This window comes from Vidua macroura, chromosome 13 (assembly GCF_024509145.1).
Source record: "Vidua macroura isolate BioBank_ID:100142 chromosome 13, ASM2450914v1, whole genome shotgun sequence".
Taxonomy (NCBI): Eukaryota; Metazoa; Chordata; class Aves; order Passeriformes; family Viduidae; genus Vidua; species Vidua macroura.
Window position 1 is genome coordinate 20575242 of NC_071583.1, and position 21841 is coordinate 20597082.

Below are 21841 nucleotides of genomic sequence, written 5' to 3' on the forward strand. Positions count from 1 at the left end.
TGTGCCCTTCTTTTGAGGGGGGTTCAGCTTGCCCCGGGGCCGTTGCGTTGGTGCCGGCTTTCCGGGATTCTGAAGCCGCTCCTGTTTTTGCGCTTCCCGTACCGCCGCCACCAACACCCTTGCTTGAGCCTTTTGTTTTTCGTCGTCCCGCCTCATGTAAACCTTCTGTGCCTCCCTTAGCAATTCTTGGAGGCTTTTCTCTTGCCATATCTCTATTCTTTCTAGCTTTTTCCACATGTCCTCCCACGTTTTAGCAATAAATTGTGTTTTTAACAAAATAGCCCCAAGCAGAAAATTAGGGTCAGTGCCTGAATACATCTGGAGACTTTTTCTTAACCGTTCCAGCCATTTGGTAGGTGTTTCAACCCTCCCCTGGCATTCCCCCAATGCTTTACTGATGTTCTGCCCCTTTGGTACCGCCCCCTCAATTCCCTGTATTACCATGTTCCTCAGCCCTATCATTTTGAGCCGATCCTCCTCTGACTGGGCATTCCATGATGGCCTCTGTTCAGGCCACCTCTCGGCCCCGCTCCCCCCGCCCGGGGATTCCTGTGTTCCCAATCCGTTATTGCAGCCTGCCGTATCATGTCCCCTTCCTCGGTGTCGAACAACGACCTCAGAATGGTGCAGATAGCATCATATGAATAGATACTGTTCCCCAAAAACTCATCCAGCCTCTCCGCTACCCCCAGAGGGTCATCCATTAATTTCCCCGTTTCCCTTCTGAAGGCTCTTACGTCTCCCATATTGATAGGCACATTTACATGCCCAATGTCTCCGGGAGCGGTTGGTACTTCCCTTAGGGGTAGAGACCGGGTCTGTCCCCTTCCCCCTCACTATCGCCATGGTTCTCCATCCGCATCTTGCGACGCATCCTGCTGGCTGGAGGAGAGGCAGTTTCGCCGGCAGGGAGTGTGTGCCCGGGGCCGTCCGCCTGCTGTGGCACAGGCGGGGGCTGAGAGGGACCCGGCGGGTCCGGCACCGCCAGAGCCGGGGGCTGTATATTACACGGCGGTGCCTGTGCCTGTGCGGGTTGAGGCGGGTGATCCACTGGAGCGGGCACTGGGGGCTGGACCTGGTTTAGGTATGGGGGTGGAAGGTTGTCCAAGGGCTCCCAGGTCTCACCCTGATCTATGTTAACACCCTGAGTTCGGACCGGGAATAGCCTGACACCAGCATATTCCCACAATCTGGCATAGTCCAGCTCCTCCCCTTCTGGCCCGCTTTCTTCATATATACCATCGTATAAGGCCTGACACATTCTTGTATCAAATGTGCCAAACATGGGCCAAAACTGCTATTTCCCAATTTCCATGTTCCCCCATACCTCCACACAGTAATGTATCATCTTTTCCTTAGATTTCCTCCGTCTCTGGGGGCAGTGCTCCCAATGCTCCAAAATCCACCCCAATGGGCTTCCCCTTGGGATTTCTGGCAAACAGTCCTGCTGCCCTTTACCAGGTATCCCCTGGGATTTTCCCTGAATTTTACTCTTTTTCTGCCCCATACCTCAACAAGCCTGCTTACCTCAATTCCTTTACCAAAGTCCTTGAATCCGTCCTGGATGATACTGAGGTTTTAGCCTGTCCCGATTGAATGTTACCAGCCTATCACTCACAGCAAACCGCTCTGTGGACCAGCAACTGGTGGTGAGCTCTCTTACCTTTTCCCCGGACTTCCAAAGTCCTGGACCAAAGAGGTTTACTGTTGTAGATGTCGGCGAACCCAATGGGAAGAACGATGATGTCCAACTCCACCTCAGAAGGCCGAACGATTTCTCCACCATAACTATGCTACAACACACCAATATGCTATATAAAAGAGGATACCAAACACTACATGCCACTTTCTCTGACCATCATATCTAACTCCTCACAATTCGTGACCCTGTTCTCCAGAGCCCAGACACAGGTGGATCCAATTGGCTGTCAGGCCCAAACAATCCACCATGATCCAACCAAGCGCTCACTCTGGGTAAACAATTCTCCAAACACATTCCACAAGAGAAAAACAAGGAGCAGAAATAGAAATTGTTTTCTCTTTCATTTCTCTCTGTGCACCTCAATAAAAAATCCTGAGAGAGAGAGAAATGTGCTTGCCACAGTTTACCAGTTCTCAAACACCCGAGAACATACCCTCCCTCATCAATCTGCCTGTGATCGAACCCCTGAACTCCCTGAGTTGCACGCTTTACGCGTAAAATGAGATTTCCCCATTCCGTTTGCTTCCCCCGCAACCGACCACTTTCCTCGTGGAAGAGTGGAACTGCGATCGTCTTGGGGCCTCTCTCACCCCGTGACAATGTCACATCTCACACACATGCTCGATCACCCCTCACTCAACCATGCGATACTTACGGTCCTTTTTCCCGCGTGGATTCTTCATGCATGTAGATTTTTATGAGTGAAAAAAATTAACCGCGGCCTCGGAGATTCTGCTCCGAGTTCCCAAGAGCTCTGGGCCCGTTTTATCCCCCTTTTTTGATAGTGGCTCTGGCTCCGAATTCAAAATCTGTTTGGTTCTACGGGACTCCCCAGTGCCCTCCAGCCGTTGAAATTGGCAGGGCGCCGCCTAGACAAAAAAGGGTTTCCCCAGACCCCCAAATCAGATCACATCAAGGCTCACCAAGATTGTTATAAATGAATGCTCCAATTTATTAATTTAAAAAAATGTATTTATTGGACCAAATAAAAATTTAGAGAATAACAATGAAAAGCCACTATCCAAAAAAAGGCAGTGCTCTGAACCCGGGTATCAGCACTTCGGTGAGACACAGGTTTGACCGCTACAGCAGAGGGTCCCCTATGCTTCACGCCGACTGTCCTGCCCGAGCAATTTTTATATGGTTTTTCTTGCCCGAGGCAGAGTCCCTTTTCTTCCTTTTTGGACTGCACATATTCAGGTGGAGTTCTTTCTCTGTGGCAAGTTGAACAAAACACGTCCGGAGAGTGATGAGCACCCATGATCACGTTCCCGGAATTCGGCATTGAGATGTATCTCCCCGATGGCTCCGGCTATCTCAATCTCAGATATTTATCACGTATTCTTCGTCCGGGTGTTCCTCAGACCGCCTTGATGGACGATCCATCTCCTGGCTGGCCAAGTTCATTTGATTGTAAATTAAGTTCTCCCTCCCTTGTCCAGGTGGTTTTGACATTGTGTTGCAATCCCTGTCACTGGCATGTGCATTTTAAAACTTCTTATAAGAGTATATCTTAACAGTACATGACAATAAAATATACAACAATCTTCTTTGCACAGATTATCATATACATCTAGAACATCCTCATCTTTCCAAAATTCCTGTGCCTATTTAAGTCCAGCCTGGGATGGTGCCCCCATTTTTAGTTCAGTTCTGTAGCGATTTATCCCCAGCAATCCTGCTGACCACATCCATTTCAATGCTGCAAAAACCTAACTCTGGGCTGCAGTATGTGAATCACGCTCTGGTGTGTGAGGTGGCAGAGCAGCAGAGGAGGCATTCTTCAGAAGGGACATTTGGTAGATTAGTGAAGTGACTGTCAGAACCCGGGCTCGTTCTTAGAACGCCTGCGCCACACCAGGAGTGCGGAACTGCCTCGGCAGGGGGATTTACCAGAGGCAGAACCTTTAGAGCCACTTGCTGGAAGGTGCCAGAAACAAGCCACAACAGGGACCAGGCAGAGGAGAGAGGAGGCAGCTCTCCGTCTTGAGGTTCCACAAGAAAGGGTTTATTTCAGGTGAAAAGAACAGAAACAAAGAGCCCCGGGCACTCCTGTGCAAGATACAAGTCAGGGGGCGCATACAAACAGCTAACCAACAGGGAATCCTCAGGGGAGGAGTGGGGGGATTACACCAAGTGTCTGGAGCCAGTTGGGGTAGGAGGGTGGAGGGGATGGGCCACATGGGCCAGTGGGGCTTCGAGGAATAGGGGAATTCCAAAGGGGTGTTGCAATCAGGGATTGGCCCCATGTGAAAGTGGCAGGGAAGGTTCGGGGACCAAGGGACTGGGTTGCTATGACAGGCAGGGAAAGAGCTGAACAAGAGGCGGGGAATGGCATGAGGGTCAGCTTTGAGGGAGGGTAAAACCCAGGGGCAAGCAAACTCAGGGTGAAAATTGGGGTACAACAGAACAAACCACCTAACAAGGAAACAATAAAATAAATTTGTACCGTAACAATCAAGAGTGTCTCCAGGCACACAGTCTGACCAGCAATGTCAGCAGGCAAAATAAAGGTTTTGCTGAGCAATGGCCCTTGGATGAAGCAAAACATTTACAATCAGAGCAGTCCATTTGTACAGATGGGGGTACACTCTGGGGGTACAGCCAATGCCATGAGGTCACAGCAGGCTCTGGGGTCACAGCAGGCTGAGGTCACAGCAGGCTCTGAGGTCACAGAGGTGCCAGAGCCCCGTGGCTGCACAGCACCACAAGGACCGAGCAGTCAGTCCTTGAGCACAACTGTTGCAGCAGCAGCGGCGGTGGCAGCAGTGGTGCTGACATTGGGACAGCGGTGTCAGGACAGCGGTGGCAGCAAGAGCTGAGGGACTGGCAGAGGGCGAGGCACCATGGCCCTTGCTCTACGCCTCTTCCTCCCGCTCCTCCTGGCCGTGGCCCTGCCTGCCAGGGCTGCCCAGGCTGCTCCGTTGCAAGCGCAGGGAACAGGTGAGCCGGCAGCCTGGCTCCCCTTTCCCGGGAGAGCGCTCCCTGCTTGCCGGGAAGCGCTGGGGGATGGTTTTCCCCTGGGCTTTAGGGAGGGTTTCCGCTGTGGGAGGGAGAGAGTCCCAATGGGCCCTGGGCTGCTCCACCCTCCCTGCCAGGGATGTTGCACAGGGCCTGCAAGGAGGATGGAGAGTGACCAGGAGCCAGCCCAGCGCTCCCCAGGCCCCTGTGCAGCTTTGGCCGTGTCCTTTCACATCTGGCTGCCACGGCCTTACCCAACTGCCTTGCAGTGCCCCGCTCCCAAAGACAGAAGGGGATCCCAGCACACCATTGAAATGGTTCTGATCTGTGCTCCCTTCTAGACTGGGATCATGACTTGGATTATTTGGAAGTCCTGATGAATGACGGCTTGAAGTTCTTGGAGGATGTTGAAGGCAAGTTTTCAGTGTGCCTTTCCTGAGAGAATAACCTGAGTCAATGTGACAAGAGCTCACTCATGAGCCATTTCCCTTAACATCATCTTAAGTTTGAAGGAAACTGGAAGCCTTGCCCTGCTCCCTTCTGGAGCCCAGAGCGATCCCACACGATCGCTGTCAGTGGGAGGAAGGAGCATTTGGCTGTCCATCTTCCTCCCATGTGCAATGCCAGTGTGTCCTTCCGTGTGCTCTGTGCAGCCACAGAGGAGAGCAGAGAGGGAAGGGGCCGGGCTCAGGGCTGCGCCCCCGGGCTGAGCCTTGGGTGCAGCCTGAGGATCTCCTACAGCGCCACGGGAGCTGTTCTGTCCTGCCTTTCTTTGCAGCTGAACCTGTTGCTGAAGGTGGTGCAGCTTCCCAACCCATACCCAGTACTGACCCTCTGGGAGATGCTGAGGGTAGGTCAAGGCCTTTCCCCCTGGGAGAGCTGCCAGCTCAGAGCCCAAAGCTCGGCCAGGGGGGCATTGCTGCAGGTGCCAGGACAGAGCCATGCACGTGTGTGCCCTCGCCCTGCACCATCCCCTCAGCACTTCTGCGGCTCAGTGGTGCCCGTGCAGATCTGCAGAGATGACAGAAGCTCCTGTGGCTGTTGAGTTACAGGTGTGTCGGCAGAGAGGACTTTCCCAGGACCTTTGGTGGAAGTTGCACACAAGCCCAGCTCCCATCACAAGGGTGAGTGGTGTGTCCCTGCTCACCCCACAGGCTGTGCACTGCCTTTGTGCCATCCAGTCCTGGGAAATGGAAATATTTTGCTCTAAGGTCCTCCAACAGAGAAGATCAAAGACACAGCAAACAAGATATCCCTGGAACCATCTGAACTCATGTGGCAAATGCTGAGGGAAATGCTGCAGGGAGGACAAGGTGGGAGCATTTCCCTCAGCCTTCCCCTGGGACTCAGCAGCTGGGGGCGTTCCTTCCACATCTGGACACACCGTGCCTGGCACGGCGGGAAGGGATCCATGGCAGCCTGGCTGCCCCGCTGCTGCTTTCACGGCCTGCAGGGCTGTTTCCCGGCCTGGCCTGGCTGCAGCTTCTCCCCAGCCGCTGCAGGAAGGCATTTGGCAGCAGCTGACAGGGAGCCCAAACTGCACCGTGGGCCGTGCACACCCTGAGATCCCCTGCAATTTCCCAGTCTTTGGGTAGATCAGGTTTAGGGGCTGTTTGGAGAAGGGACCAGCATCCAACAGTCCCAAAATCCTGAGTGTTTTTCGATCCTTACCCATGCCTTTCACAAGTATCGCCTCCTGAAGCTGTCACTTTCCCCATTCCCAAAAGGGAATGTTTCCATCTGATCCAGCTGTCTCTTTTCCATTCTCCAGAGATGGAAGGAGAGGCTGTGCAGAAGGAAGCATTTCCCAGAGGAAGCAGTGATTCTGTGCCAGCCTCTGCTGCAGGAAGGGAGGCGATGCCAGGCACAGTCACTGGAGGTAATTGCTGTGCCTCTGGGCCTGAGCCCTGCTGAGGCTTGAGCTGCCCTCTCTGCTGCTTGGCAGTGTGGGCACAGCCCGGAAAAGATCGGCACAGCCAAGAGGAATTATCCTGAGCAGGCTCAGGGCACTTGGGTACTGAGCAGTCCTGCTGGGGTCCCTCTGTGGGAGACACATCCCGAAACCTGGGATAGACTGCACAGGGTGACCATGGTGGGGAAAGGGCAGAGGGCGAGAGCAAGGCTCCAGTGTGTCCTGAGAGGGACTGGCTATGGGCCCTCGGGCTGGGGGAGGTGTCCTAGCAGAAGGAGGGCAGGAGGGACAGAGGGAGGGAGGGAGGGAGGGAGGGAGGGAGGGAGGGAGGGAGGGAGGGAGGGAGGGAGGGAGGGAGGGAGGGAGGGAGGGAGGGAGGGAGGGAGGGAGGGAGGGAGGGAGGGAGGGAGGGAGGGAGGGAGGGAGGGAGGGAGGGAGGGAGGGAGGGAGAGTTGTGGCACTGCCTGCTGCAGTCTTCCCCTGGCCTTTAGGGAGGATTTCCTCTGCATGAGAGTGAGAGACTCCCATTGGGCCGTGGGCTGCTCCAGCTGCCCCTCCAGGGATGTTGCACAGGGCAGGGAAAGAGTGTGGAGAGTGACCAGGAGCCAGCCCAGAGTTCCCCAGGCCCCTGTGCAGCTTTGGCCATGTCCATTGACATCTGGCTGCCACGGCCTTACCCAACTGCCTTGCAGTGCCCATTTCTCAGAGGCAGAAGGAGATGCCAGCACACCCTGAAAAATGTTCTCATCTGTGCTCCGTTCTAGATGAGGTTGATGGGAAGGCTCCTCCATTAGCTTGGCTGAATGAAGTTCTGAAGCCCTTGGAGCCTCCTGCAGGTATGTTCCCACTGTCCCACCAAGAAATAATTGCTGACAGCCTGCCAGGACAGGTGACAGAAGCTTCTCTGGCTGTTCAATTACAGCTGTGTCTGCAGGGAGGAATTTTCCTGCCCCTTTGCTGATTGCTCCACGCAAGCCCGGCTCCCTTCGCAGGGGTGAGTTGTGTGTCCTAGCTGACCCCACAGGCTGTGCGCTGGTTTTGTGGCATCCAGTCCTGAGAAATGGAACTACTTTCTGTTAAGGTCGTCTGAGAGGGAAGAACAAACCTAGAGGAGAGAAGGAATCGCTTGAGTCAAACAACATCCTGAAACAAATAGTGGAGAAACTGCACAAAGAGCATGGTGAGAGCATTTCCCTCAGCCTTCCCCTGGGACTCCGCAGCCGGGAGCGTTCCCTGCGCATCTGGACACATCGTGCCTGGCACAGCGGGAAGGGATCTATGGCAGCCTGGCTGCCCCGCTGCTGCTTTCACGGCCTGCAGGGCTGTTTCCCAGCCTGGCCTGGCTGCAGCTTCTCCCCAGCCGCTGCAGGAAGGCATTTGGCAGCAGCTGACAGGGAGCCCAAACTGCACCGTGGGCCGTGCACACCCTGAGATCCCCTGCAATTTCCCAGTCTTTGGGTAGATCAGGTTTAGGGGCTGTTTGGAGAAGGGACCAGCATCCGACTGTCCCAAAATCCTGAGTTTTTTTCGATCCTTACCCATGCCTTTCACAAGTATCGCCTCCTGAAGCTGTCACTTTCCCCATTCCCAAAAGGGAATGTTTCCATCTGATCCAGCTGTCTCTTTTCCATTCTCCAGAGATGGAAGGAGAGGCTGTGCAGAAGGAAGCATTTCCCAGAGGAAGCAGTGATTCTGTGCCAGCCTCTGCTGCAGGAAGGGAGGCGATGCCAGGCACAGTCACTGGAGGTAATTGCTGTGCCTCTGGGCCTGAGCCCTGCTGAGGCTTGAGCTGCCCTCTCTGCTGCTTGGCAGTGTGGGCACAGCCCGGAAAAGATCGGCACAGCCAAGAGGAATTATCCTGAGCAGGCTCAGGGCACTTGGGTACTGAGCAGTCCTGCTGGGGTCCCTCTGTGGGAGACACATCCCGAAACCTGGGATAGACTGCACAGGGTGACCATGGTGGGGAAAGGGCAGAGGGCGAGAGCAAGGCTCCAGTGTGTCCTGAGAGGGACTGGCTATGGGCCCTCGGGCTGGGGGAGGTGTCCTAGCAGAAGGAGGGCAGGAGGGACAGAGGGAGGGAGGGAGGGAGGGAGGGAGGGAGGGAGGGAGGGAGGGAGGGAGGGAGGGAGGGAGGGAGGGAGGGAGGGAGGGAGGGAGGGAGGGAGGGAGGGAGGGAGGGAGGGAGGGAGGGAGGGAGGGAGGGAGGGAGAGTTGTGGCACTGCCTGCTGCAGTCTTCCCCTGGCCTTTAGGGAGGATTTCCTCTGCATGGGAGTGAGAGACTCCCATTGGGCCGTGGGCTGCTCCAGCTGCCCCTCCAGGGATGTTGCACAGGGCAGGGAAAGAGTGTGGAGAGTGACCAGGAGCCAGCCCAGAGTTCCCCAGGCCCCTGTGCAGCTTTGGCCATGTCCATTGACATCTGGCTGCCACGGCCTTACCCAACTGCCTTGCAGTGCCCATTTCTCAGAGGCAGAAGGGGATGCCAGCACACCCTGAAATATGTTCTCATCTGTGCTCCGTTCTAGATGAGATTGATGAGAAGGCTTCTCCATTAGCATGGCTGAATGAAGTTCTGACGCCCTTGGAGCCTCCTGCAGGTATGTTCCCACTGTCCCACTAAGGAATAATTGCTGACAGCCTGCCAGGACAGGTGACAGAAGCTTCTCTGGCTGTTCAATTACAGCTGTGTCTGCAGGGAGGAATTTTCCTGCCCCTTTGCTGATTGCCTCACGCAAGCCCGGCTCCCTTCGCAGGGGTGAGTAGTGTGTCTCAGCTGACCCCACAGGCTGTGCACTGGTTTTGTGGCATCCAGTCCTGGGAAATGGAACTACTTTCTGTTAAGGTCCTCTGAGAGGGAAGAACAAACCTAGAGGAGAGAAGGAATCGCTTGAGTCAAACAACATCCTGAAACAAATAGTGGAGAAACTGCACAAAGAGCATGGTGAGAGCATTTCCCTCAGCCTTCCCCTGGGACTCAGCAGCCGGGGGCTTTCCCTGCACATCTGAACACGCTGTGCGCGGAACAGTGGGAAGGAACCCATGGCAGCCTTGCAGCCCCACTGTTGCTTTCACACCTTGCAGGGCTGTTTCCCAGTCCCCAGCCTCTGCATTTGGCACCAGCTGACAAGGTGGCCAAACTGCATCATGGGCCATGCACATTCTTGGATCCCCTGCAATTTCCCAGTGTCGGAGCAGATCAGGAGGCGCAGCTGATTGCAAGGGTGTGCTACTGACAAGGGAGTGCTCTGGCCCAGTGACAAGAGCTTGGGACGTTTCCTGATCAATATCAATGTCTTTGACAAGCCTTGCCTCCTGAAGATGCCCCATCCCCAATGGGGAACAGCCCCCCTGATCCAGCTGTGCCTCTTCCTTTCTCCAGAGATGGAAGGAGAGGCTGTGCTAAAGGCTGAGTTTCCCGGAGGAACCAGTAGCTCATTGGCAGCCTCCGCTGCAGGAAGGGAGGCGATGCCAGGCACAGTCACTGGAGGTAACTGCTGTGTCTCTGGGCCTGAGCCCTGCTGAGGCTTGAGCTGCCCTCTCTGCTGCTTGGCAGTGCAGGCACAGCCCAGACAAGAGCGGCACAGCCCAGGGGAATTATCCTGAGCAGGCTCAGGGCACTCGGGTACTGAGCAGTCCTGTTGGGGTCCCTCCGTGGGAGACATGTCCCGAAACCTGGGAGAGACTGCACAGGGTGACCATGGTGGGGAAAGGGCAGAGGGCAGGAGCAAGGCTCCAGTGTGTCCTGTGAGGACCTGGCTATGTCCCCTGGGGCTCTGGGAAGTGTCCTAGCAGAAGGAGAGCAGGAGGGACAGAGGGAGGGAGAGACAGTTGTGGCACTGCCTGCTGCAGTCTACCCTTGGGCTTTAGGGAGGATTTCCTCTGTGGGAGGAAGAAAGCCCCCAGCGCCCTGGGCTGCTCCAGCTGCCCCTCCAGGGATGTTGCACGGGCAGGGAAAGAGTGTGGAGAGTGACCAGGAGCCAGCCCAGAGCTCCCCAGGCCCCTGTGCAGCTTTGGTCATATCCATTTGCATCTGGATCCCACAGCCTTACCCAACCCCCTTGCAGTACTCAGTTCCCTGAGGCAGAGGGGGACTCCAGCATACCATAGAAATGGTTCTGGTCTGTGCTCCCTTCTAGACTGGGATCGCAAATTGGATTATTTGGAAGCCCTGCTGGAAAATGGCTTGAAGATCTTGGAGGATGTTGGAGGCAAGTTTTCAGTGTGCCTTTCCTGAGAGAATAACCTGAGTCAATGTGACAAGAGCTCACTCATGAGCCATTTCCCTTAACATCATCTTAAGTTTGAAGGAAACTGGAAGCTTTGCCCTGCTCCCTTCTGGAGCCCAGAGCGATCCCACAGGATCGCTGTCAGTGGGAGGAAGGAGCATTTGGCTGTCCATCTTCCTCCCATGTGCAATGCCAGTGTGTCCTTCCGTGTGCTCTGTGCAGCCACAGAGGAGAGCAGAGAGGGAAGGGGCGGGGCCCAGGGCTGTGCCCCCGGGCTGAGCCTTGGGTGCAGCCTGAGGATCTCCTACAGCGCCACGGGAGCTGTTCTGTCCTGCCTTTCTTTGCAGCTGAACCTGTTGCTGAAGGTGGTGCAGCTTCCCAACCCATACCCAGTACTGACCCTCTGGGAGATGCTGAGGGTAGGTCAAGGCCTTTCCCCCTGGGAGAGCTGCCAGCTCAGAGCCCAAAGCTCGGCCAGGGGGGCATCGCTGCAGGTGCCAGGACAGAACCACGCACGTGTGTGCCCTCGCCCTGCGCCATCCCCTCAGCGCTCCTGCAGCTCAGTGCTGCTCGTGCAGATCTGCAGAGATGACAGAAGCTCCTGTGGCTGTTCAGTTACAGGTTTGTCTGCAGGGAGGACTTCTCCAGCTCCTGGGCTGGATGCTGCGCACCAACAGACCTCCCGTCGCAGGGGTGAGTAGTGTGCCCCTGCTGACCCCACAGGCTGTGCACTGGTTTTGTGGGATCCATTCCTGGGAAATGGAACAACTTTCCCTCTTTCTCTTAAGGTCCTCCAAAAGGAAAGACCCAAGATACTGCAGCCACAAAGTCTCATGAGTCAAACGAATTCCTGAGACAAACACAGAAGGAAGCACAGGGAGGACAAGGTGGGTACATTCCCCTCAGCCTCCTCTGGGACTCAGCAGCCGGGGGATTTCCCTGCACATCTGGACACGCCGTGCCCAGTACAGCGGGAGGAGATCCATGGCAGCCTGGCTGCCCCGCTGCTGCTTTCACGGCCTGCAGGGCTGTTTCCCAGCCTGGCCTGGCTGCAGCTTCTCCCCAGCCACTGCAGGAAGGCATTTGACAGCAGCTGACAGGGAGCCCAAACTGCACCACGAGTTATGCACACCCTGAGATCCCCTGCAATTTCCCAGTCTCTGAGCAGATGAGGAGATGCAGCTGTTTGCACAAGGGAGTTCTCTGACCCCCACAGCCTGGGCATTCTCCTGATCTTTACCTGTGACTTTGACAAGCATTGCCTCCGGAAGATGCCACCTCTCCAATGGGGAATGTTTCCATCTGATCCAGCTGTGCCTCTTCCTTTTTCAAGTGACGGACCAAACATCTCTGCAAAAGGAGGTACATTCCGGAGGAAGCAGTGGCTCAGTGGCAAGCTCTGCTGCAGGAAGGAAGGCAATGCCAGGCACGGGCACAGGCACAGGAGGTAATTGCTGTGCCAGGCTCAGCAGGGCTCAGCCCTCGGCGGGGCTGTGTGGCAGCAGCTCTTCCCCCAGGCCCTGCCCTTGCACGGGCCGGCAGCAGCCAAAGCTGGAGGCGCCTCGGCTTCCAGGCCTCTGGAGCTCGTTCACAGCCCCGGGGAATCGGGACTCGCGCACCAACGCCCTTCCCGCTGCAGCTGCTCCCGGAGCTGGCCCTGAGTGCCCAGAGGCCCAAGGCACGGGAGCAGCCCCGAGAGGGAGCCCTGCTGCGAGCCCAGGGCCAGAGCCAGCCCTGGCTCCTGACTGGGCAGGGGCTGCACTGGCTCCTGACAGGGCCTGACTCTGTCCCCTGGGGCTGGGGGAGCCGTCCCAGGGCAGGGAGGGCCAGGGCTGGCAGGGGCTGCTCAGGGATGGGTTTGGCCCGTGTCCGTCAAAGCAGCGACTGCCCAAGCAGCTGCGCTGGCCCCGGGCTCTCCTCCCGGCCTGCTGGGCTTTGTTGGGTGGCACAGCCTGTGCCAAGGGTCAGCAAGGTGCCTGCAGGCCCCAGCTCTGGGGGAAACAGAGAGCGTCCTGGCCGTATGCACCGTGCTGCCAGCTCAGCAGTGCAGCACAGCGCGGGCTCACACTCCCCGTTGCTCCCACAGATGCAGCCAGCACCACAGCACCTCTTCCAGATTCCCAGAAGGGCATCGGAAGGGGTTTCTGTCATGGAACAGGCTACTGGCTAGGGTTAATGGCAGGCATGCTTCTTTTGGAGCTTGTCTTCATGTTGTGCTGCTTTAGAATCTGGTATTCCTGGAAGAGAAAACGGTGAGTGTTTTGTGGCTTTTCCCCTCAAACAGCTTATTTTGAAAGTCTCTTATAGACAGGAAAGGTTCCCAGAGAGGCTGCAGTGGAGTTGTGGCCAGTCTGTGGTTGTCCAAAGAACTCTGCTGAGGGTTCTGCTGCTGCTCAGTGCTTTCATTGGCCTCTTAATTGCTGGGCCTTGTCCTGGGGGGCCCGCTGGGGCTGCAGCCACTGCTGGCTCCCACTGAGGCTGCCTGGCCAAGAGCAGCCCCAGGGGCACAGGGCAGAGGTGAGGCAAGGTGGGGAGGAGAAAGAGCAGGGACGAGATTGCCCTTGCAAGGCAGTCGCACTCTGGGGCCCGCTCCTGGCCAGGGAGCCTGCCCAGAGCCGTGCCCTGCTCACCGGGGCCTTGAGGGGCAGCTGTCCAGCTGGGCCAAGGTGTGCCAGCAGCTCCAGCCGGGCTGGGGAGCCTTGCCAGCTCTGGGCCCTGCTGTGTAGCAGGGTCCCAGTGTGCCACTGGCAGCTGGTGGCCTCAGGCTCTCCTCTCTTTCCACAGTCGCAGCTCTGGACAGGAGATGAAAGGCGGGGGCTTCCCCTCACACCCAGACTGCTTGTGGAGCACCTCCAGCAGTAATAAGGGCCTGGTCAGCCCTTTCTGGAGTTCTGAGAAGAGGACACCAGTAGATCTGTCTACGAGGAAATCTCCAAAGACCCTGTAGATCCCACTGCCACTTCCTCTCCCCATGGGTATCCCCAAGCTGCCTTCACCCGTTTTTGATCTCCCTCTGTCCCGTCCCAGCCCATTCCCCAGTTCTTCTAAAGACCCTGGTACCAGCCCAGCACCCTCCAGCCCCAACTGAGACCAACATGGTCCCTCCTCTGCCCCTAAGCTCCCTGGCCCTGCCCCCTAAACGCTATTGAAGGTAACCCCCCGCCCCTGCCAGGGTAGGTGATGGCCCCCACTTCGGTTGCAATAAAGAGATGGAGCTGTCACCCCCGTGTCCGGGTGGTACCACCAGCAAAGCCCAGCCAGCACCAGCACTGGCTGAGCTCCATGCCCAGGAGCAGCCGTGGATGCCCACGGTGAGGGCAGGCAGGAGCCAGGCAGGGGCTGCTGTGAGCAGCGGCGGGGCCCCGAGGGGCTGGGGGAGCCCATGCTGAGCGTCCCTGGGCTGAGGGCACATTTCCTTCTGTGGGATCATCTGGGCCTGGAGCTCCTCCAGTGGCATGCCCAGGAAAAGAGGGAAGCCATCAAGAACATCTCCAGGGACACAGCCTGACCTGCAATGCCAGCAGGCAAAACAAAGCTCCTCCCTAATTAACACACACTTGATAGGACCTAATTGATGGGCCATCAGCAATCCAGGGTGCTGCACAGGGTCTGCTCCTCTGGGTGAGGGCCAGAAGGGAAGGGAAGGGCTGTGTGGCCTCGGGGCCTGATGGGGCTGATGAACAGCCCCAGAGGCACAACAAGCCAGCTGCAATCACACTTGATTTCCAGGTCAAAACACTTGGCCTAGCTGGCCTGGGCTTCCCCATAAGGCACGTGGGGGCTTTGGAGTCCCCCAAAGGGTGCACGAGGGACTAGGGTCCCTTGTGAGACACACAGGGATATTTTAGGTTCTCTCTGAGGCATGGAGGACTCTGGGGGTCCACTGTAAGTCATGCAAGGGATTTGGAATCCTGTGTGAGGCACGCAGGGGGCTTGGGATGTCTCCCACGGTGTGCAGGGTGCTGGGGGTCTCTGCTGAGGCCCGTGACGGGGTTTTGGGGTCTCATTTCAGATGTGGAGAGGGCTGCGGACTCTCATAAGCGTGCCGGTGCTTTGCGTCCCTCCTGCTGCCGGCAGTGGGGCTGGAGTCTCTTCTGAGGCACGCAGGGGCCGGAGCCCTCCCGGCTTCCCTGCTTGGCCCTCCCGGGCCCTGCCTCCAGCGGAGCCGGGCACAGGCAGCCCCGCAGGCAGAGCGGCGGGACCGGGCACCGCTCAGCGCCCGAGGGGACGGAACCGATGCCACAGGAGCCTGGGGAGCCCTGAGCAGGGCCCTGGCGCTGCCCGCCCGGCTCTCCTGGGCCTGTGGCCATCCCGGGCACCAAGGGCTCGCTCTGTGTCGCGCTCTTCCCGCCCAGCGGGGCTCCGGCTGAGCGCCCGGCTCCTGCCACTGCCTTGGGAACGCTGAGGGGCATTCGGGGACGGAACTGAACTTGCCACGGAGAGAATTCATAGGAGACTTGTTTAGGCCTCTTGCAGACTTGTTTAGGCCCTCTTTAAGTTGACAAACAACTTAAAATCCCAGGCTGAATCGTGTGCTTTAACGTGTGGGTGTAATAAAAAGGTCTTTGTTCATCAAAACGAACATTGAAAGAAGATAAGAATTTAAACTGAATAGAGAATTTCAGACTGTGAGAAGAGAAAGAGGAGAAAAAAGGCAGGGGGGGGCTTGATAAACAACAAGTATTCTGCTTAAGAATTGTGCAAATGCAGCTAGCACAGAAGACTGTGTAACTAACTATATACAAGCTAACTTTTAGGCCAAGGACAACCGGCAAAGAAGATAAGGAGCCTTCATCCCCATGACCACCAAGGGCAGAGAGAAAAAGGACCCCCTAGCAACCAATTGCACCGGCGCAGAGTACATCGAGAGAAAATACGTCAACCGAAAAAAAGGGGGGACTATAAAAACAAAAAGGTCAAAGGGGGAAGGTGCGCCGTGGCAGAGTGGAAACTCCCCGGCCGCCCAGCGCTGTTTCTTGCTTAATACCGCTTGCTTAATAAATTCTTGTTAATTGATTTATCTATAATTAGCCTCCCCAATTGAATTTGTCCATAACAAATTTGGTGCCGTGACTCGGATAAGGGCAACCGGGCAGGAATTCCTAATCAGGGAGGCGCCCCGCTGCCTTTTCAGCGGCCCTGGTGCAGGCTTTTCCTTCTCGGGCCCTTAGCGACGAACCTAAATTCGGTATTAAGCAAAAGGGATACTGGTAACCCCGTAATCTTTGTGCATGAAGCCCGGGCGAAGACGCAGGACAGCGTGAGTATAAAAGTGGGATCCGCTCGGTTGGGGTTGGGATCCCAGGACATAACGTACGAGACGTCCTTTTAGGACGAGGCAAGTGTGGACCTCTAAGTAGTGCGGTTTCCAGACCCCGAGAGGGGCTGGGCCACGAACAGGGGGCCGCGAGTGTGTGTGTGTGTGTGAAGGTGTCCTGGAAGATGGGACAGAGGAAAAGCAAGCCCTCTGATTCCATGGGGACGGGGACCCCGGTAAAGTTTCCCCAGATACCACCTGACAGTCCGTTAGGTTTAATAATAAAATCTTGGGATGAATACCCTTCAAGAAAAGGGAAGGATAGGGCAAAAATGATACATTATTGTATGGAAGTATGGGGAGGGAAACAAATCTGTGGTGATAATTTATTTTGGCCAGTGTTTGGAAGATTCGAGGACTGGATTTGCCAGGCATTAAACATTTATGTAAATTCTAAAGAACCTTTTGATATGGAAGAGAGCAAGTACGCTGCTCTCTGGATAGTGGGGGAAACAAGAGCAAAACTTTTTGCCTTAAGCACCCAGGGAGAAAAAAAAAAAAAGAAAAATAAAAAGCCTGAGGAGTTTCCAACTGCACCCCCTCTACCATACATACCTCCCCCTCCTCCACCTCCACCAGCACCACCAGTAGTCTACCCCAATTTAGATCAAGGGGGGGATTTTGAAAACCAGGAAGTAGAAATCCTGGAACCGGTCCCTGAGGAAAATCATCGTGTTACTCGTAGCCTAACAAGGGGGAAAAGCGAGAGGGAAAGGCAAGCTCTATATCCATTAAGGGAAGTAGCTTTGGGAATGATCCCTAATCCTAATGCTGGTCAGCAGGGACAACCAGCCCAAATTCCAGGAATAGGTTATGTGGAGGTACCTCTTAATTCAGGAGATGTGAGGGAGTTCAAGAAAGAAATGGGACATCTATTGGAAGACCCCCTCGGAGTTGCAGAGCGGGTGGATCAGTTTCTGGGGCCCAACGTGTATAAGTGGGACGAAATGCAGTCAATACTGGGGATTTTATTCACATCTGAGGAGCGAGGGATGATCAGGACAGCCGGTATGAGAATTTGGGATAGAGACCATCAGGCAGGACCCCAAGCAGATACTAAATGGCCTTTACAGCGTCCTAATTGGGATAAGCAGGATCCCCTGCATAGGACACATATGGCAGACTTAAGAACAATTCTTATCCAGAGAATCAGAGAATCAGTCCCTAAGGGGCAGAATGTGAATAAAGCTTTTTGTGAGAGTCAAAAGAAAGATGAGGACCCCACGGAATGGTTAGGACGGCTCCAGAGATCTTTTCAGCTGTACTCCGGAGTAAATCCTGACACTCCGGAAGGACAGATGTTGTTAAAGACCCAGTTCGTGGCCAGAGCCTGGCCTGATATTAGGAGAAAATTGGAAAAGATTGAGGATTGGCATGGTAGAGGCCTGGATGAATTGTTGCGGGAAGCTCAGAAAGTGTATGTACGGAGAGAGGAGGAAGGACATAGGAAACAAGCAAGAGTGATGATGGCTGTGGTACGTGAAGGGCAGAGGGGAACGCTTAGTCAGTTCCAGGGAAGTAAGCCGAAGGGCCAGAAGGTAGAAGAAGGGAGAAGAGAAAAGGAGAGTGGACAAGGAAGCTGCTTTTATTGTGGTAAGAGAGGGCATTTTCGGCGGGAATGCAGAAAAAGGTTGGCAGATGAAAAGCAATTCAAGGAAGATTGAGGGGGTCAGGGGCTCTATTTGCTGGGGACCCAGGAAAAAACAGAGCCCCTGGTAAAACTAAAAATTGGTCCCCAGCAGCAAGAATATGAGTTTCTTGTGGACTCAGGAGCTGAGAGATCAACGGTTCAAACCCTTCCCTCAGGGTGTAAATTATCAAGAGAAACAATACAGGTAGTCGGGGCAAAAGGGGAAGCCTTTAAAGTGCCTGTAATCAAAGCCATGATTTTTGAAACCAGCTCCAAAATAGGTATAGGGTCACTGTTGTTAGTTCCAGAGGCTGACTATAACTTACTGGAACGAGATTTGATGATTGAATTAGGAATTGGAATCAACATAAATGACAAGAAGCTAAATATTAAATTATGTCCTCTTCGGGTAGAGGACGAACAGAAAATTAACCCTGAAGTGTGGTATACCCCAGAAAAAGCAGGCCGATTGGACATAAAACCTTTTGAGATAATATTAAGAAATCCTGAAGTCCCAGTTAGAGTTAAGCAGTACCCAATTCCAAATGAAGGAAGGAAAGGGGTCAAACCTGAAATTGAAAGATTAAAAGCACAAGGGTTATTAGAACCCTGCATGTCCCCTTTTAATACTCCCATCCTTCCTGTTAAAAAAAACCCGATGGGAAATACCGTTTGGTACATGATTTACGAGAAATTAACAAAAGGACTGTAGAAAGATTCCCTGTAGTAACTAACCCTCATACTTTATTAAGTCAGTTAGGCCCCGAAAATCAGTGGTATAGTGTCATAGATTTAAAGGATGCATTTTGGGCATGTCCCCTTAAAGAAAGTTGTAGGGACTATTTTGCCTTTGAATGGGAAGACCCAGACACCCACAGGAAACAACAATTCTGTTGGACGGTACTTCCACAAGGGTTTACAGAGTCCCCTAATTTATTTGGCCAGGCACTGGAGCAGCTGCTTACAGATTTTCAGTTGAGAGAAGGGGCTGTCCTGATTCAGTATGTAGATGACTTGTTAGTAGCTGGGAAAGAAGAGGAAATTGTCAGGGAAGAGAGTATAAGATTACTCAATTTTCTAAGCCTGAAAGGACTCAAAGTGTCAAAATCCAAATTACAATTTGTGGGAAAAGAGGTGAAGTATCTCGGACATAGACTGAGTCAAGGAACGAAGAAACTAGACCCAGAAAGGGTTAAGGGAATCTTAGCTATGCCAGGGCCAAGGACAAAGCGGGAGGTTAGACAGCTGTTAGGATTGTTTGGGTACTGTAGACAATGGATAGAGGGATTTAGCGGGAAAGTAAAATTCCTATATGAGAAACTAACAAAAGAAGGCTTGCTTAAGTGGACTCGGGAAGATAGGAAAAACTACAGGACCTCAAGGCAGAATTAGTAAATGCACCGGTTCTCAGTCTTCCTGATTTAAAAAGGCCCTTTTATAATATAAAACCAGGTGATAAGGTGTTAATAAAAAACCTGGAAAGAAACCTTACTAATCCCAAACTGGGAAGGCCCCTATGTTGTTTTACTTACTACAGAAACTGCAGTCAGAACCGCCGAGAAGGGATGGACACATGCGAGCCGAATAAAGGGACCGATTACTGCTGCTGCTGCCGAAGACCCCTGGAGAATAACCAGCCAACCCGGAGATCTTAAGGTCACATTTAAACGGACTTAATGGACTCAGTAAAAATTGTACAAACCAGCTGGTATAGTGAGATATTGGACTATTGATATCCTATAACTGATGATTTTAGAGTCTATTGTACAAATAAGGATTGTGATTGTTACCCTTTTGTATGCTATATTTGTAAAATCTGCCAGGAACGGTGGTGGGTCCATAGTTATAGAGGCACCCCTCCTAGGGGTATTTGTAAAGGGTGTTAGCAATTAGAAAGAGAACTGACAAAGTCAGTCCTAGAGATTAGAGAAGAGAACGGGAGCCTACCAAGGGAATCCCAAGAGTGGTGGGAGGTGTTTACTAAGGGGGCTAGGCCTGAAAATTGTTGTTACCACTCTAATGAATCAATTCTCCTAATTGTTCAAATTATAAAAGGGAATTGCCAGAAGACTTTACCTGGAATTCAGTGTAATTCACCGCAAGTGAAGGATAAGAATTGGGAATCATTCAAAAAGAGGCAGCAAAAACAGAGTAAGGGTCCTCCTGAAGAATATCCTTGCTGCCGAGAAGATGGTACACCTCGCGGCTCGAAGCAACCGGGTCGGCGAGCGAGGCAGAGGGATAAGAAGCAGTGGAGGAAAAAGCCCTCAAACTGGGACAATTCAAAGGTATTTCAAGAACTGCTTCAAGGATACTGATCTCCCAAGGGTAAAGGTGAGCCTGGCAATAACATGTCAAACCAAACAGTGGGAAGGGGGAAATAATGATAATCAAGTTCTGGGGAAGTTTGGACTCCACCCTTGCTGGCAAATTCTGTACATATTAGTTATATGTTGTACCTGGCCTGTACAAGGGGACTATGCACACCAGCCATTTAACTGGACTCTGACCAAAATAGACCAAGGGAAAGATGTTAAGCAAAATGCCACCACTGTAGCTCCTACTTTTTTAGTTACTAATGAGGACTTGGTGAACTCTGTGTGGGGATGGAGTAAACCTGACTTCCACGCTATCTATTGGTGTCCTAGTTCCAATCCTGGGAGGGGATATTGTAATTACCCTGGGGAATATCTGTGTGGATATTGGGGCTGTGAAACCATAGCAACTGCCTGGGCTGTTACCCATCCAGATAAATTTTTACAGGTCTCATGGTATCCTAAAGGATGCAAAGTTCCATGGTATGGCACTCAAGGAGAAATTCTGTATATGGGGAATTGCAGGTCCTGTGATATTGTTGTTACTAGGTTTGACTTTTGGACCTTGCATTTTTAATAAAATCATAGACATTGTAAAAGGAAGACTAGAGGCAGCTCATCTAATGCTTATTAGGGAGAGGTATGAAGCATTGCCCAGGGACTCAGAAGTAGATGAAACCCTGGTCTTAAGCCACCAAGAGTTAAAGCGTTTTAATGAACAAATTGGTAAAGAGAAAGAGGAGGGATTGTAATAAAAAGGTCTTTGTTCATCAAAACGAACATTGAAAGAAGATAAGAATTTAAACTGAATAGAGAATTTCAGACTGTGAGAAGAGAAAGAGGAGAAAAAAGGCGGGGGGGGGCTTGATAAACAACAAGTATTCTGCTTAAGAATTGTGCAAATGCAGCTAGCACAGAAGACTGTGTAACTAACTATATACAAGCTAACTTTTAGGCCAAGGACAACCGGCAAAGAAGATAAGGAGCCTTCATCCCCATGACCACCAAGGGCAGAGAGAAAAAGGACCCCCTAGCAACCAATTGCACCGGCGCAGAGTACATCGAGAGAAAATACGTCAACCGGAAAAAAGGGGGGACTATAAAAACAAAAAGGTCAAAGGGGGAAGGTGCGCCGTGGCAGAGTGGAAACACCCCGGCCACCCAGCGCTGTTTTTTGCTTAATACCGCTTGCTTAATAAATTCTTGTTAATTGATTTATCTATAATTAGCCTCCCCAATTGAATTTGTCCATAACATGGGGATTCCTTGAAGACGCTTTGTAACTCCCCGTGGTGCCGGGCCGGGCCGTGTCCCAGCGAGCACCAACAGCCAGGAGCTCCGATGCATGCAGCATGGCTGGCACCAGGGAAACGAGTCAACATCCCTACAGCTGCCCGCTCTGCCTGCAGGGCTGTCACGCAACAGCAATGTTCCAGCAAGAACAGGCATTTTTACATCCTCAGGACGATGTGCTCTTGTGGTCCTGGTGGTGGGTCAGAGAGAAAAGCCAAATGTGACAGACTGAACTTGACTGTAGGAGAGGGATGGCTCAGCAGAGGACCTGGGGATCTGCGGTGCCAGCCAGTGACCGGGCACTCGGACACAGCAGGAAGACCCCGACTATCCCACTTCAGCTGGGAGGGTATAAAAGCCCAGAGGTTCTTTGTTCAGGGTCCCCCAGAGGCACCAGCTCAAGCTGCCACTGTTCCACCACGATAAAATTGTTCTAGGGATCCAGAGGTCTGACACTCTGCTATGGAGGACATTCCACATTTCCAAT

At 53.5% G+C, this 21841-nt stretch overlaps 3 long non-coding RNA genes across 3 annotated transcripts; all 3 read left to right on the forward strand.

The window, feature by feature from the left end:
* Window positions 1-11423: 11423 nt before the first annotated feature.
* On the forward strand, window positions 11424-12908 carry LOC128813727 (uncharacterized). Its single transcript, XR_008439143.1, has 4 exons — window positions 11424-11492; window positions 11588-11686; window positions 12133-12246; window positions 12886-12908. It is a non-coding gene; the product is annotated as an uncharacterized LOC128813727 (long non-coding RNA).
* Window positions 12909-12918: 10 nt separating this feature from the next.
* LOC128813732 (uncharacterized) lies at window positions 12919-14020 on the forward strand. The gene is made up of 2 exons (XR_008439148.1): window positions 12919-13051; window positions 13584-14020. It is a non-coding gene; the product is annotated as an uncharacterized LOC128813732 (long non-coding RNA).
* A 2001-nt stretch (window positions 14021-16021) lies between these two features.
* On the forward strand, window positions 16022-19450 carry LOC128813735 (uncharacterized). The gene is made up of 2 exons (XR_008439150.1): window positions 16022-16059; window positions 19284-19450. It is a non-coding gene; the product is annotated as an uncharacterized LOC128813735 (long non-coding RNA).
* Window positions 19451-21841: the final 2391 nt, after the last annotated feature.